Genomic DNA, 11,728 nt, shown 5'->3' with positions numbered 1-11,728 from the left:
ACATTAGGATGTAATTTTCTAAAACACTTAAACACTGTTTTAATTTAGCTTTTAGTTAAATATTTTAGTTATATATATATATATATATATATACAAAGAGCTATTTTGTTTAGCTCTTTGTTTAGCTTTTTTGTTTTACATGTGGCAAATGAAATTGATTCAATTTTGATTCAGATTCATGGTGCATCTGGCAAAGAGATGAAGCAAAATAACCACCAATAAGAAAAAAAGCAATTCAAACCCCAGCAGGTGTTGACCATTCATTCAGAGGTTTTCATTACCATTTCCCCAGCTCATTTATCCATAGCTTATCACAGATATCCATTTTTATGCACATTCAAACAGTTTGCCATTTTCAGTCCTTAATCCCCTATGAATGTGCAGTGAGGGATCAACTTTAAAACATGACAGCTGTCAATGTCAGGGTTAAAGGAGGCAGCACCTAATTTAATCTCCATATTAACCAGAGCAAATAACAAATGTAAATAATTACCCGTGTCACCTCAGATGCTCATAAATAAAATAAGCAAACTTTAGCTTACAGATAAAGCCCCTTGTTCATGTTTCTTTTTACCTGTAAATTGAGATTTTTCTTATTTGAATTTTGAGTTAATAACATGAATAAAATCCGACAAATGATTATGTATCATCTGATAACAGCAACTTTTAACTACGGAAAGGAGCGTTTAATGTCCATCAGTCACTTTACAATCATGTGTTTAGAAGCTTACAAAGAAACAACTAAGAGACGTGTCAGTGTTAACCTCAGGCCTCACAGATAGACTGTGATGTTTTTAAATTCTAGTCAAAAATCAAAAATGTCAGAATACAACTTATATGAAGAAAAAAATCATTAAAATGATAAAAAGTATAACTTTTTCTGATTTTAGTTTTTGCTGTTTTAAATGGACATTAAAAATAAAATAAAAATGTATTATTATTGTAAATGACAGACATGCATACTGGTATTATAGTATTATTAATAGTGTGATAGTATTATTGCTAATATAAATGTTCCATAAATCTAGAATTAAAATCTAGAACAGACAGACAAACAGACAGACAGACAGACAGACAGACAGACAGACAGATAGATAGATAGATAGATAGATAGATAGATAGATAGATAGATAGATAGATAGATAGATAGATAGATAGATAGACAGACAGACAGACAGACACAGACAGACAGACAGACAGATAGATAGATAGATAGATAGATAGATAGATAGATAGATAGACAGACAGACAGACAGACACAGACAGACAGACAGACAGACAGATAGATAGATAGACAGACAGACACAGACAGACAGACAGACAGACAGATAGACAGACAGATAGATAGATAGATAGATAGATAGATAGATAGATAGATAGATAGATAGATAGATAGATAGATAGACAGATAGATAGGTTTTTAATAAAATAATCAATTGCACATAGACAAAAAGTTTTTTTTATTGCCATAGTATTTCTAATGTTTTGGCTGTACAATTTATAGCAGCAGTTATGAGTTACAGTGATAATTCACTCCAAAAATGCTGTCATTATTTACTCACTCTCATGTCATTCCAAACCTTTATACATTCTGTATTCTGTTGATTACAAAAGAAGAAATTTTGAAGAATGTTGGCAATGTCATTCTAAAAAAAGAAATGTTTGGCATGCTCTTTGTCACAATGTTTCTTCTTTTTTTTAAACAAAAATAGTTAGTTCTTTTTAACAAATTAATATTTGAAAAAACTTTGAGCTAAGAGTCATGTGGTGCGACCAACAAAGTCACGTATAGACTTGATATCAGAAAGAGAGCCCATGAAGACCCTCCCAAGTGTCTGTCAAGGTCAATAAATCTCTTGAAATATCGAATTATTTGACTTTTTTATAACAAGGCAAGGTTATTTCAGGTTGTAAAATGCCATGTGGTGCGATTTCCCAGACATGGGATGACATGGGAAACATCTGATGTTTGTAAAACCCCAAAACAACATCAAAAAAGCTGGTTAAACCATTACGTTTTTAAAGTCATTCAATTTAAATGTTTCTCAAAAAGTTTTTGAAAACCATATGAATCCAACACAACATCTAGCACATATGTTTTGAACTAGATTGTTCTTTATTGTGCACCCTCTTGTTTGTCACTGACCCGTCAGCTTTTCAACAGGATGAATTATTTCCTTGGGTGGGCTGACTAAGCTATTGTTTTTCTGATCTTGTTTCATTCCAGTTTTGTATTTGTCATATTTGAAATGGTTGAGAACACAATGTGTAATCACAGATTTCTCTTCCATTTCCTTTTGCAGGCTGAAGCAGATGGCAGTAGTTATGTTTATCAAGCACAGTACGGGCCAGTGTACGAACAAGGATGTTGTGACATTCATGAGTTCTAGCTTACAAATCCGCCACCTGAGCCATGACGCACAGAACACACCTCATGTTTATACACACTGAGTCAACTCAGACCACCAAAAAATGCATCAAATATTTAGACTAAGGCAGATCTGTTTCAATGCATTCAGCTGCCAAGGGAATTAATGCATTTTTATGTTTTCCATGCCGAGGCAAAGCTCTGAAAGGCCTCTCTCTTCAAATTTTTGTTTTGTTAGTTTGTTCTGTTTAATTTTGCCTCAGTGGATGCACATTGATTATGCAATAAAAAATACAACTCTTATGTTTTAGAGTTAAACACACACACACACAAATATACAGTCAAACCATCTGACACCAGATTTTTTCCCCCTAGTGGGTGCAGGACACTACAGTTCATTTATGTAAGTGAGAATAGCAAAATAAAGTAAACTGTGACATATTATACCCCAAAATTCTTCATACAGTGGACTACCAGTAAAATTTATAAAAATTTGGGACCAAAAATTATTCACACTTTGACCTGACCACGTTTTGTTTAAGTGTTTTTTCTTTAATTGCTAATGCGACCTTTTTACACCACAGACTGAACAATATTAAGCATTGCTTGGTAATTGGTTGACCTAAATTGGTATTTGCATATTTCATTTAACAGCTGACAGATATTCAACCTAATTCATTTGTGAGACAGTCTAACAGAAGGAAATATCAACTGATTTGATAACTCTGACTTCTTGTCATATTCTATTACCATTTTCTAAACTATAGCAAATAAACTGTGATAATATGAGAAATGTTGAAGGTGTCTGAATACATTTTGGTTTAACTGTATATGTATACACAAAATGTTTACTTCATTTCAAATTTAATCTCTAGAGGGCGATATTGTACAGCGAGTCACTCCAACTGGTTGAAATGTTTATATTGCTGAGAGAGAATTTTGGGACATATGAGAACAAAGAATATAATGGTACCCATATTTTGAAAATCTTTCATAATTGCTAGCAACTTTCACAGACTCACCAAACAAACAACATATAATGTTGTTCTTCTTTAAAGACACAAAATAGGCTATTTCTGCATGTAGTCCAATAGAAAGTGAGAAATCCAAGTGAGAAGATCTGCTAGACATCCAGGGGGTTCACTGTTGCACCCCAAATGATGTCCGTTCTCACACAAGCCATATGGTGCACGCACGCACTCACACACACACACACACGCTCGCTTATAACATCTTGCAGGACACATAATTAATTTGCCCCGGCGTCTGCCATTTATTTTCCAACCTACATTTTGTTAATTGGACAGAGGAGGTTAAAATCAAATGATGTCTCCGGCTATGCAAGAGCCTGCTAATTGTACGGAATTTGCAAGAAAGGCTACGGCGCTGGCTGGCTTGCGGGAATATTAAGTCATGAGTGATCTTTGCTGGGTGCTTGAGGGAGACTGTTGTCATTAAATAAGGGAATGTGTCATTCATACATGTGCTTTGTGTGCAGATGAACCTCACAGATGTTCATAGCCTTTATTAATATACTAATGAGTGGAGGGATTATAGTGCTAATGATGTCAAAGGTGTTAATGCCACAATGGACAGACTTGAGGTCAGCTATGCTTGAAGAAATAACAGCACAGAGAGGCCCGGGGTCATACTGTTACTGACACTAAGATTGTTCTGCACAGCTCTAAGCCATGAGTTACTTACACGGGCCTGACGAAGACCTGATGGACGAAACGTTGCAATAAATACTTTTCTGGAGCAGTCATTGTGCAGCCAGTACATGTTTGTTTTTTTACTTTACAGTATATGCAATGCGATGCTTTAAATAGATTAATGTAAAGCACTGTATTTGATGCCATCTGTCTCCCTTCTTCTGACGCATCTCTGATCGGTGTTATACAGTCATTGACTGTTTCCTCTCTCTTGTACTCTATCCTGCTCTATGTTCACAAATTGCAAATCTTTCTGAAACACACACACACTCACTCCCTCATGTTGTGTTATCATGTTTAATGGGGACTTTTCATAATGATTTTTATACTGTACAAACTGTATATTCTATTTCCTTACACCAACCCTACCCCTAAACCTACCCATAGGTTAACCCTATAATATAGAGTTTATCAGGACACACAGTCACCCCATATATATAGTGGTACATAGTGGTACAATAAAAGATAAATCGCTTGTAATGTAAAAAGAATTCATTACATTTGGTTATCCATATCGAAAATTGCAAACAAAGTAGAAAATATATCTATAGAATCTGTATCTATAGAACTCTATAGATGTACCAAATTATTATTTGATTAATAGACAAATGTATTAAACTGAACAAAAAGAGATGAAAATCTAAAGTTTGATAGTAATGTCATTATGAAAGGCAGTTACTGTGAATTTATAGTTGGCTATTGATGAAACAATTATTTTGTGTTGAGAAAAGGAAACTTTGTGATTTTGTGTACTAACACAGTTGAAAACATGCTGAAATGTTTTTGATGATCTGTTGTGATATTAATATGAGTTTTAAAAATGTATGCCTTGCTTGTGAAAATAGTACCAAAGCGAATAAAAAAAACTTTATTTTGACTATAAGTAACGTTGCACCTACATGACAACTCACTCTCATTAGAGTATTAATAGAGTATTAGTAGACTGGTAGGGTTAGGGTTAGAATAAGTTGACATGCACTTGCAGTAAGTTACTTATAGTCAGTAGAGTGTCTGTTGGAGGACCATCACAATAAATAGTTAGAAGATATTAAGCTGACAGTCTACTTATACTCTGAAGAGACTTAGTTGACATGTACTGTAGTTGCCATCAAAATAAAGTGTTACCATAAAATCTTATTGCCCTTTTGAATGTTATTGTATATCCAAATGTTTAACAACACTCACTACGTATTCAGACAGGAGATTTTTACTTGTTGGACTTTCTATTTCTTAAAACACTGACTGTTCAGAGGTAAATTGAATAGCCATTTATTCTTTAGAAAGAATCTTTTCCTGAATTAAACACTGACTGACTGTTTCGCAATTTTCAACAATTCATTTCCATTAGTATTTTTTATCTCTAAAGCGCAAAAGAAAGAGCTGAATGACATTACAATATCACTTAGAATGTCTTTTATTTAACTGGAGGTTCATTTCCCTCTGAACCTCTGTGTTTTAGAAGGGAATTGGGTGTAATTGTCACATCGATATCTTTATTAATATCTCAAGGAAATTATGTGGGCTTATTGAACATCTGAAACGCTTTTAAATATTTTGTCGTGGCAAATTGCAGACTGACGATCAGTGGGAGGAAAAAAAAAAAACAGAGTGAAAGTGATTTTGTTTTTCTTCTGAAGTCCAATTCCTCTATATCTGACTCATGGAGCTGCTCTGAATGTGTGTTCTGTGTTAATCACATTGAATGTGTGTTTAAGCACTTGGGCGAATGGCAACTGAGAACTCGCACATTGAGAGTGCTCTCATCGCCCATCTGTTGTTTTTTTCATTTGTTGTCTTTTTGATTATGGGGTGGAGAGAGAAGGGGGGGCTCGGTATCTATCTGATACTAAATGCATAACTCAACCTTATTGCTACGGCAATTACCAACTAACCATTAACGATAATTTCAGCACTTAATCACAAAAAATGGCACTAATAGAAAATGATGATGGATAAAAATGACGTTAGAATAGAAATGTCCTTGTAAAGCGAGGTAATTAAGAATAAATACATTAAAAATAGGGCAATATGCAAATAGTGTTAAAGGTGATGTACAACGACCAAGAAAAGGACATTACGCTTCTACTTTCACATACAGCAGATTCAAGTTGAGTCCCTATCATTCAGCAACATTACATTGTTTTTCACAGTTATGAATTTAATCAAACTAATTGACTATTAAAGACAAACTTAATTAGGATTATAAAAAAGAGAATATATGACTCTGCTTGCTTTTCATTCCTGGTAAACATTAGTAAATGAGCACAGTTATTATCTAAAAGATGGTAGTATGTGTCAGCTTCTTGACCAAGTGAGGGAGAGAGAGAAACACTTGTCGAGTCATATTTCCTTTATCATTCACACAGGAGGTAGGCTATGTGTAGCCTATGGCTTCATGCTGTGTTTGTTCATCAAATTAAATGGCAGGGATAGCAGAACCTGATTTTACCAAGTGCAACATCTTTGTTGATCCTGGAAAAACATTGCAATCCATTAAATTGAGGGACGTTTACAGTTTATTTCAAGTTTTGGCCTATACAACCTTGCTACTATATCTGTGTTATTCACATCATTTCCCATTGAATATAGGGATAACTTATGGGTAGGGTTAGGTTTACAGTTATATGGATATGATTAGGATTATTTTTTCAGACAGGAATGTTGTTCCAGGATCAATACAATTTGTTGACCAAGGAACACGTCTAACTCTGCAAAATCAGGATGTGCGCAGGGATACACCTACCCAGCTAACAAAAATATGTAGGCCTAATAAAAATGGTTTGCTATTTTTTCCATTAAATGCTCTCTAAACATTTTATTATTTTATTGGTTATGCTAAAGGTAAGGGAACATTCTATTTTATAATTTTGCAAACATTACGGAAACGTTTCCGAATGTTCGAAGTACAAACTAGCCTAACATATATAAAAACAACAACAACAACAAAAAAAAAACTAACAAATGGATGAACATTCACCTAAAATGTTTGAGGAAAAAATGGTCCATGATATTTTTATGCTAATGTTTTGAGAACATTGTTAAATACCATATAATTTTGAAAGAACGTTCAACTGTCTCCATGATTTGCTAGACAGTGCAAAAAGTGCAACCACTTTTAAATAACATAATCTTAAATGCCAACAAAACATCATACGAACTGTAATCCAGTTTGTAATAACCTAAATTAGTTTCCATTTCACACGCATTGACTCATTTAAAGAATCAGCCTCGAGTTGGGGACAATATCTACTAGTGCTAACCCCCACATAAACAGAAGAAAAAAAAAAGCCTCGGGGTTCCTCATTTGTATCTAAGGTAGGCTACAACGCGGCTAATTTAAGCGAGAGGTGCGCTCGAGGTGGAATACAAAACGGGAAAGGGCCTAATGAGGCTTTAAACCACGGACCGGTAAGCGAGGGGTTAACGACATTACAAATTACGGCAGCGGAAAGTTGGTCGTGTTCCTCCGGGCGGCGGCACCGCCAGACAGCGCGAGCGCAGCAGCTGCGCGCGGAGGGGCGGCTCGCGCGCAGGGCAGAGTGCCCAGCGCAACGGTCCCCGGCGTTGTTAATCACGCGCTTCCCGCCCTCTCTCTCCTCGCTGTGCTGATTTGCAAGAGCAGATTAATCAGAGCGCGGGGGCCTTGATGAAATTTTGCTGTTATTGTGCCCAATTTTAGCAACATCTTTTATTATCTTCATTATTCATTTATGGGGGGAGGGGTGTGCTGCATGGAGATGACGGTATGGTGAGGGGGGACCAGTGTCAATTATGCAAATGACATTTTCGTGTTTTTTTCGCAGATTACTTTATTTGCCCGACATTGTTTGTGCGAATTTAATTATTAAATATTATTACGCTCACGTTTCCGTCAATTTTCTGAGGCTTGGTTTCAACTTGATTTCTCCTCCAGCTGCTCTTCTCTTCGATATGTGCCAAAATCAAAGTGGCTTGGCTACAATAGGGCCAAATAAACTCCCCTCTAGTTAATAAGGATGAAGTTATTCCCTTGTTCTCATCTGCGAGCTCAAAGCAATGATGGCGAGGAAACGCACTGCATATTCATTTTAATGAGCATTAATTGAATTTAAGTTTGCTCAGAATTGACTGCAATTAGGTGCTGCCTTAATGACAAATTAATCTTTCTCTCTTTTATTTAGTGGAATTTGTTTTTCAAAGGCTTTCTGTGTGCAGCAACAGAAGGGCGCCCAACAAAGAATACCAATTTCAGCTAGATCCTAGAGATGATAGTGAAATTAAAGCTTTATAGTTAGAACACTCAGATTAAATAGCATGTGCACTAACTAGAGATTTAGATTTATTTATTTGTTTTGCCCATATGGACACTGACAGACTGTAGATTTAAATACTATCAACTTTGATAATACTTTTTTTTATTATTATTATTACAAATTTCTAATTGAACCTACATTTCACAGTTTGAAAGTGTATGAAATCCAAAGGTTGTGGGTGGGGTGTTGCTTTGCCTCATTACTGTTCTTAGTCAGCTTGAGAGAGAGAGAGAGAGAGAGAGAGAGAGAGAGAGAGAGAGAGAGAGAGAGAGAGAGAGAGAGAGAGAGAGAGAGAGAGAGCGAGCAGATATATGCCGTCATCTGGTTGGATCACTATACCAGCTTCTAAAAATGGAGGTTGCTGATTGGCATTCAGAGCAGCAGACGGAAGTGAGTGAAAGAGACTTCCCAGATTTGGTGGCATTTTGGCGAGGGAACATATCCAATGCTTTTGCTTTTTTATATCATTTTAATTATATATTATATTTATTTTAAGATTTTCATTTCTGTATTTAATTGCCCAAAAGGTTCTTAATAGTGAAAAGGTTTTTCAGATTATTCAAATGTCCTTCACACAACTGTTTACGTAATGTTCTTTGGGGAACCCAAAATGGTTATTTTATAGTATCACTGCAAACCCCCCTTTTGGAACTAAGAGTGCAAACTTTGCTTGATCATTCATGTGTTTGGATCTCGTAAAAACAATATTTCTGGCTACTCTTGAGGGCATTGTATGTGCAAATGTGTGTGTGAGATACAAATTCCACAACTGATGCTTCTGGCGTCAATTCTCAATTCTGGTTGCATGCATGTTTGCTTTAGGAAAGGGTGAGGGCCCATGGGAGCCTGCCACATGGACTTAGTAAGGGGGTGTCTGGATAAGGGTAGGGGGTGGTGTGAATAATGTGTCCTAGGGCACACTCTTCCTATTCCTCTTCATCCGATTACTCATTAACATTAGCCCACCTTGTGGCACGCTGCTATTTCTGATGCAGCGGGGGCACACACTTGCATGTCCTCCCCTTTCCCAAGTTGTGCCGCTGCTTGTCCTGACCCAGTAGAGCCTGCCCTCACTACCACGGCCTTGTCTTTGGCTGGGAGGAACAGCTGTCTACACTAACGAGGCCATCGCGTCGCAATGAACAAAACAACACGGTGGCATACGAGTGAGCAAGACCGCCACTTGGACTCCACAAGGCCCCAGGACACATAAACAATGTCTTAATGAGAATGTGTGCCATTACAGTAATTAACACAGCTCAACGTCAAGCCACTGTCAGATCTCTAGACTTTCAGGAAGGTTTTGTGTTACACACAAGCAGAGAGAGTTGAACTTCCACCGAGAGGCCTTTTCTCGGACCGCCTGCTTGACTGAGGCTATGCCCTCTCCTGTGGATTCACAGAATGGACAATGAATGTTTTCTCATGAAACAGAGCCTGGGATGGGAGTGTTATTTGAACATGTTGTATTGAACACTTCTAATTATGTGACATGTATATTGTGGGCTGATATGAACCAGCTATATTTGTTTAATTAGCATTGTGCCAGGAGTAATGAAAGCTATGAATCATAGGTTAAGTACATGTGTATGTTAAACCACAGCAGTACAAACTCAGAATTACACCAGTGTTTTCCCAGTAATTCCTCTTACATTGGTTTGTGCCAGCAAAAGTTACTGAGAGAGGAAAAAGTTTCTCCAGGGAGTCTACTATAATAAGTTGCCTTGGGTGTGAAGCATCAGCTAAATCATTTTCTTTGTCTTGTTTTCCAGTTAAAACTTAAACTAAAATACTAATATCTAAAACTTTTTAAAATAAAAATGTACTTGAGATACAACATTGCATAAGATATTAAAACATGTTTTAGATAATATTATACAAGTGTATTTTGTCTTACTGCATTGGAATATTTTCTTTTCCATTTGTATTTAATTCGTTTATACTTAAAAGTTTTGTCATTAATTACATTCATGTTGTTCCAAACCCATAACACTTTTAGTCATCTTCGAAACACAAATGAAGATATTTAAGTTTTCTGAATATATATGATCATGAACAGATTTAATTTATGTTTTTATTAACATAAACATTGTTAAATGCACATACCACATCAAATATGGTCAATGGAAGTTCAAAAGTGCTTGCTTAATGCAATTCATATGGATTTTAGATTTTTGTTACTCATTTGTGTTTTGAGACTAATAAAAGTCTTATGTATTTAGAACAACATGAAAGTCAGTAAATGATAACAGAATTATGGTTTTTGGGTGAGCCATCCTTTTAAAACCACAGCAGCAAGACAAATTTAAAACTTATTAAGAAATAGGGATAATGTAATATGAATAGGTAATATTACAAAAGAATAATCTTAATTAATAAGAGCAATAGGGCCAAGAAAGGATATTTATTTACGTAATATCATAACCGCAAGTGAGCCATGTGGCCTAATGCCTATATGCGGTCATAGGCATGAGCCATGTTTTTCAGACGAGTATGATATTCCTTTTATACAACTATAAACAAGAATTTAATATTGAGTAACACAATTTAGACTCAACATTGCAGGTCTATTTTTGCTCTGCAATGAAAACATTTCCAAAGATGTCAAAGCCTGATCAATCGGGCAGCATCTCTGAGTAACACATCGTTCATAATGAATCAGTTTGGTTCAAATTGGTTGAATGGATGATTCAATGACTTACTTATAAAGTCAGTCACTTGTTTGCCAACTAGTTGGGTAATGAATGTATGTCTTTCTGACATGCTTGTGCTCACAAACACACAGCTACTGGAATAAAACCTTAGAGCGCTCGATTGATGATCTCCCCCTTCTCTCAGAGCATTTGTGTATTCTGGAGCGTTTCTAATTAGCAATGAATTATGGGGCTTACTGGTGGAATAAAGTGTGTGTTTGTATTGGAAGGGGAAAATTAGAACTAGTGTGATTGAGATTCAATATAGTGGCCTGGATAGTTTTCCACCCTCCTTTGTTTTGTCCTACATTGCTATAATTACAGTATCCTCACTTTGATATGTGGTGAATTTGATTATGAGTCCCTTGAAGAACAGATGTGTAGTGCATTAGCAAGGCTGTGCAAATTCAGTGAATATGAACTGAAACCATAACAGGTGCACCTGGTATAGAAAAATGGTAGTTAGATTAAAAATAATGATGAAAAGAATTGGGGGAAAAGTGTTACCCTCCCACTTAGTGTCTTTAATAACATTGTTGGTTCTAGTATGGAGATATATTGAAATTCTGAAGTCATAGCGCTTATGTACAGGAGCATTGTATTAATGAGTCATTGCAGGGCTATATTATGTTTAATTAGCTGCTTTATATAATGAGGTGGTAA

This window comes from Squalius cephalus (genome assembly GCF_949319135.1).
Source record: "Squalius cephalus genome assembly, chromosome: 10".
NCBI lineage: Eukaryota > Metazoa > Chordata > Actinopteri > Cypriniformes > Leuciscidae > Squalius > Squalius cephalus.
This window is presented reverse-complemented; position numbering follows the sequence as displayed.